This window comes from Leucopleurus acutus (genome assembly GCF_964270905.1).
Source record: "Leucopleurus acutus genome assembly, chromosome: 2".
Taxonomy (NCBI): domain Eukaryota; kingdom Metazoa; phylum Chordata; class Mammalia; order Artiodactyla; family Delphinidae; genus Leucopleurus; species Leucopleurus acutus.
Window position 1 is genome coordinate 157,400,916 of NC_139143.1, and position 6,024 is coordinate 157,406,939.

The 6,024-nt window shown below is 39.5% G+C and overlaps 1 pseudogene across 1 annotated transcript; it reads left to right on the forward strand.

Moving 5' to 3' along the window:
* The first annotated feature begins 2,428 nt into the window (after positions 1-2,428).
* Positions 2,429-3,202, forward strand: LOC309974790 (transcription initiation factor TFIID subunit 9-like; annotated as a pseudogene). Its single transcript has one exon. The product of its transcript is annotated as a transcription initiation factor TFIID subunit 9-like (transcript).
* Positions 3,203-6,024: the final 2,822 nt, after the last annotated feature.

The window sequence follows — 6,024 nt, forward strand, 5'->3', positions numbered from 1 at the left end:
CTCATATACAGCAGATATTTGGGTTTTGCTTTTCTTTATCCATTCAAACAGTCTCTGCCTGTTGAGACCAATAAGTATTCATTGAGCGATGGGTGGTAAAGGAAAACATGCTTAAGCCTGGTCTCATTTGTATCCTTTCTAACCTGATGCTGAGTGCTTTTGGACACTACAGACTTTAGAGTGGATCAAATAGTTTGCAGGTTATATTGGGCAGTTCAGTTTGCAAGGTCACTTGTCCTGGTTGTCCCATGGACAAGCATTCAGTTTCTGGCAGGAACCAGTAGTAAGATAAAGCTGTTTCTCAAAGGAGATCAGTTACTCATCAGACAGGGCATGGCTTTCTTCTGCACTGCTGCTCCTGGGCTCGTTACAGACTCCCTCAGCAAGATGCCTGAAACATGATTGGGATCTGGTGGGTCATGGAGACCAAGTGGCCTATCTACTTACATTGCAGCCTAGACCACCTGGACAATTTCCTTTGCTCTGGATTCCTCTCAAAGTTGACAGTCTTTCAGGTCACTCAGTAAATGAGTGGGTTGCAAGACACCCAGATATGATGTATGCTCCCTCAAAAATCCAAGAAAACCACCAAGTACCCAATTCAACTACTCTAAGACACCATCAACTGAAAGGTGCACCTTTATTTATATTCCACTGTGAAGAATTTTATAAAACACTATCAGTTAAGCCATAACATACCATTGATGGTAAGATGAATTCCATTTCAGAGATGTTAGAATGTTGGAATTGTGAATGTACTAAATGCCACTGAATTGTTCATTTTAAAATGATTAATTTTATGTTATGGGAATTTTACCTTAATAAATTATTTTCTTAAATGTGAATCAGTAGAATATGGCATTCTGTCTCTTTCATATCGTAGGAGGTTGTAAGGCAAAGCAACTTGTACGTGGGACGGACATTGTGACGCTCCCGAGTACACTGGCTCTCCAGAAACATCACTCATATGTATTTTCATGGCGTTTACCTTGTTTACCTTGATTTGCCACAAGGGATCAACAGAAGGCTGTCACAGAACTATGTCACTATGTCCTCCTGCTGACAAGGGTTGTCAGAAGTCACCCATTAGCCTTGAGGAGCCACTTCTGCTGGCCAGGGAGGCTCAAGGGGGTAGGACTTCGGATGCTCTGAGTCCTCTGACTGCTTTCTTTTCTGGTCAATGCTCTGACTTTCAAATATGAGACCTGGCAAGGCTATGAGCTTTTTGTTTTGTTTTCATATTTATCTATTTATTTGGCTGCCGGGTCTCAGCTGTGGCACACTGGATCTTCATTCCCACGTTCGGGATCTTCATTGCAGCCTTCAGGGTCTTTCGTTGCGGCATGCAGGATCTACTTCCCTGACCAGGGATCGAACCCAGGCCCCCTGCATTGGGAGCACTGAGTCTTAACCACTGGACCACCAGGGAAGTCCCAAGGCTGTGAATTTTACTGATATTGCACTACAGTAATTCTCAATATAACACTTGGGATTTGATTTTCAGTTACTATCAGCCCCGCGACTGCAAAAGATAAAGTATTTTTATCATAGACATAGAAAGCCAATGGTCTGGGGACTTGTCTTGAGCCAAACTTTTAGAGTATTAAGCTTCACATTCTTTTTCGTCATTCTGTCCAGAAAGAAACCCCTCTTTACAGCAGTTCACGGATCCCATCTGCCCTCCATACTGTTCTGTGGCAGAGACCACTTGGTTCCCCAGCACTTTGCCTTCAACGCATCTTTCATTCAGGTGATACTTTGATTGCAGAAGATAATCTATGGGCAGCAGGCCAAAGGCTACCTTCGATATTAGCTGGATTTTCACTGCCCAAAAATAAATACCAAATTCATGCCTGTTCTGATACCAATTTCTTTATCAGTTAAAGCTCATCGTTCTGAGTTATGTTTTCCAGTAAAAAAAAAAAAAAAAAAAAGTAGCCAAAATTGTTCCAAAAAGAATTAGAAAACCAAATGGAGCAATAACCATAGAAAAAATAAAAATATCGTCATTGAGCTACAATGTTAAAAAGTAACAGGCTGAGAGTTATAAATAGGTGGTTCTAGTTGAACTTCAAGGAACAGATTATTCCTCATTTAAATAAGTTGACTTCAGAGCATATAAGAAGTTGAAATTTTTCTCAGCTCATGAAAGTAGCACAATATCAGAGCCTAATAAAGAGAGAAACACATTTGGAGGATACGTACTTTTCACCTTATATAATCTATTTAAGAAAATAAGAAAAGGCCCAACATACTGTTCACCAGTCAGGGTGTATGGCAGGGTGGAGCTGGAGGGCGGAGCAGGCAAGGTAAACCAGGGATTGGAAAAACCACACTAGGCAAAGGACTTGCATCAAAACCAGGACTGAACTACGTTCATGTGGGTGATTTAGCTCAAGGAGTCTGATCACTAGATATCACGGATTCTGGCAAGATGCCTTCCCCCAAGAGCATGCCAAAAGATGCACAGATGATGACACAAATCCTGAAGGACATGGAGATTACAGACCATGAGCCAAGAGTTATAAATCAGATGTTGGAGTTCGCCTTTCAATTTGTGACCACAATTTTAGATGATGTGAAAATTTATTCAAGCCACGCTAAGAAAGCTACTGTTGATGCAGATGATGTGCGATTGGCGATGCAGTGTTGCACTAACCAATCTTTTACCTCTCCTCCCCAAGAGATTTTTTATTAGACGTTGAAGGCAAAGAAATCAAACTCTTTTGCCATTGGTCAAGCCATATTCAGCCCCTAAATTGCCACTTGATAGATATTGCTTGACAGTCCAAACTATAAACTTAAATCTTTACCAAAAAAAGGCATCTGCTCTGCAGGAAGAGTAACGGTTCCACAGTTAAGTGTTGGTTCAGTTAGTAGCAGACCAAGAACTCCCACTCCAGGCACACCAACCCCCAAAATCATGTCCGTTTCAACTAAGGAAGGGACTCCAATGTCCCTCACAGAGCAAAGGTTTATAGTACAGATGCTCACTTCATAGTCCTAGCTGTAAAAGCATCAGTTTCTGCAACAGCAGCAGTTCAGAATGTCGGATTAATCCATCATTAATAGGGTCCCAAAACATTCTTATTAACACTAACACGGTGCCATCACAAAATACTGCCCATGAATCATCAAACACATTAAAAGAAAATGTGAAGGTGCTGACGATGATGATGTTGAGGACGATGAACATTTGTAATCCAGCCGTAATACATGTAACAGGTATACTTGATCTTGAATCCATTGTACTGAAATTAAACACACACATGATGTTTTCAAGTCATTTTAGAAACCTTCAGTAGTAGTTAATGAGTAAATACAGTCACCATACTTTTCAATTAAGATGTTGGATTTTTTTAAATAGGACTAGTAATTGTTTTTCAGCAGCCTTTCAGTGTAAAAAGTTGTCATTCATGAAAGAAAGAAAGAAGAATGGTTCAGCATTAGATTATATATCAATTTAACCTATTATATTAATGAATAAAAACTTTTAAATGAATGTCTTGATAAATTCAATGCCCATTAATGATATAAAAGAAAAAAATGTCCTAGCATCTAGGAAAAGAACAGCCTTAATTTGATACACTGTTTGGTGTTTTGGGTTTTTTTTTTAATTTATTTATTGATTGATTGATTTATGGCTGCATTGGGTCTTCATTGTTGCGCAGGCTTTCTCTAGTTGTGGCGAGCGAGGGCTACTCTTCGTTGTGGTGCACGGGCTTCTCATCGCGGTGGCTTCTCTTGTTGTGGAACACTAGGCGCGCTGGCTCAGTAGTTGTGGTGCACGGGCTTAGTTGCTCCGCGGCATATGGGCTCTTCCCAGACCAGGGCTCAAACCCGCATCCCCTGCATTGGCAGGCGGATTCTTAACCACTGCGCCACCAGGGAAGTCCCACATTGTTTGTTTTTAATAAAACAATGATAAAAGCCTACAGCAAATGCCATACTTAATGGTGAAGCAATAGACACATTCCAATTGAAGTCAGAAACAAGACAAGAATGACCTTTATCACCACTACTATTAAAATGGTATCACTTATTTTCTCTAATTCAAAATGAGAAGGAAAACACTGTGAGGTATAAACATTAGAAAAGGAGAGGCAAATTGTGATTATTTGCAAATGACACTATTGCTTATATATAAAAACCTAAGAAAATCAATTGATAAACTGTTAGAATTAATAAGAGAATTCAGCAAGGTGACCACATACAAGAGCAACCTAAAAAAAAATCAATAGCTTTCCTATATACCAGCAATAACCAATTAGAAAATGTAATAGAAAATAAGATTCCATTCACAATAGCAAGAAAAACTATTAACCACCTAAGAGGAAACCTAAAAATAGAATTTATCTCATGCCCTTACAGATAGTTCAAAATTAGGAAATCCATCAACCTAATTAATCACATTGATAAAATCAAGTCGAAAACTGTACAATTATACAGCAGCTAAGAATATTCAAGAACAGTTTCTGGTAAAAAACACTAAGTAAAACAAGAGACAAAAGATATTTCCTAACTATGATAAAGAGTTGTTTATTTTCTTTTTCTGAGAAACAAAGAGCAAACATCATATTAAATGGCTAAACATTAAATGCACTGCCATTAAAGTCAGGAACAAGGCAGGGACCGTTGCTATCACTCAAAATTGTTTTGTGTAAAAATGAAAGAGAGGATTAGAAAAAGGGAGTAATGACTTCATACAGCAGACCCCATTCCAGAGTCTGAGAATGCCCCCTGCCATAAACAAGAGGACATGCTTTGATTTTATATTACACAATAGAATGGAAATTGAAATCTTACACAAAGACAGAAACTGATCAAAAGAGGTTATTTTCTTCTTTCCCTATCAAAGCCATTGCCAAGTACTATCCAGATATTACTCATACTGTTCCTGTCCTCTGCTTGAAGGAAAGATTTTTAAATTGTCCGAACAGTCCTGAGACCTGTCAAAATTTGAATGAGGGACTTCTCTGGTGGCACAGTGGTTAAGACTCTGTTCTCCCAATGCAGGGGGTCCGGGTTTGATCCCTGGTCAGGGAACTAGATCTCACATGCCACAACTAAGAGTTCGCATGCCACAACTAAAAGTTCACATGCCACAACTAAGAGTTCACATGTCACAACTAAGGAGCCCACGTGCCACAACTAAGAAGCCTGTGAGCCACAACTAAGACCTGGCACAACCAAATTAATTAATTAATTAATTAATTTAAAAACTGAAAGCTTTGATGGGTAGAGTATTCTTGGTTGTAAGTTTTTGCCTTTTGTCACTTTAAACATATCATGCCACTCCCTTCTGGCCTGCAGAGTTTCTGCTGAAAAATCAGCTGATAACCTTATGGGGAGTCCCTTATATGTTACTTGTTGCTTTTAATATTTTCTCTTTATCTTTAATTTTGGTCAGTTTGATTACTATCGGTCTCAGTGTGTTCCTCCTTGGATTAATCCTTTATGGCACTCTCTGCACTTCCTGGACTTGAGTGACTGTTTCCTTTCCCATGTTAAGGAAGTTTTCAGCTATCATCTCTTCAAATATTTTCTCAGGCACTTTCTCTCTCTCTTCTCCTTCTGGGACTGATATAATGCGAATGTTGGTGCGTTTGACATTGTCCCAGAAGTCTTAAACTGTCCTCATTTCTTTTTTTTTTTTCCCTTTTTAAATTTTTGGCCATAGTACATGGCATGTGGGATCTTAGTTCCCTGACCAGGGATCGAACCCTCACCCCCTGCATTGGAAGGAGGAGTCTTCACAACTGGACTGCTGGGGAAGTCCCTGTCCTCACTTCTTTTCTTTTCTTTTTTTTTTTTTTTTATAAATTTACTTATTTTATTTATTTTATTTTTGGCTGTGTTGGGCCTTCGTTGCTGCATGTGGGTTTTCTCTAGTTGCAGCAAGCAGGGGCTATTCTTCATTGTGGTGCACGGGCTTCTCATTGCGGTTGCTTCTCTTGTTGAAGATCATGGGCTCTAGGTGCATGGGCTTCAGTAGTTGTGGTGTGTGGGCTTCAGTAATTGTGG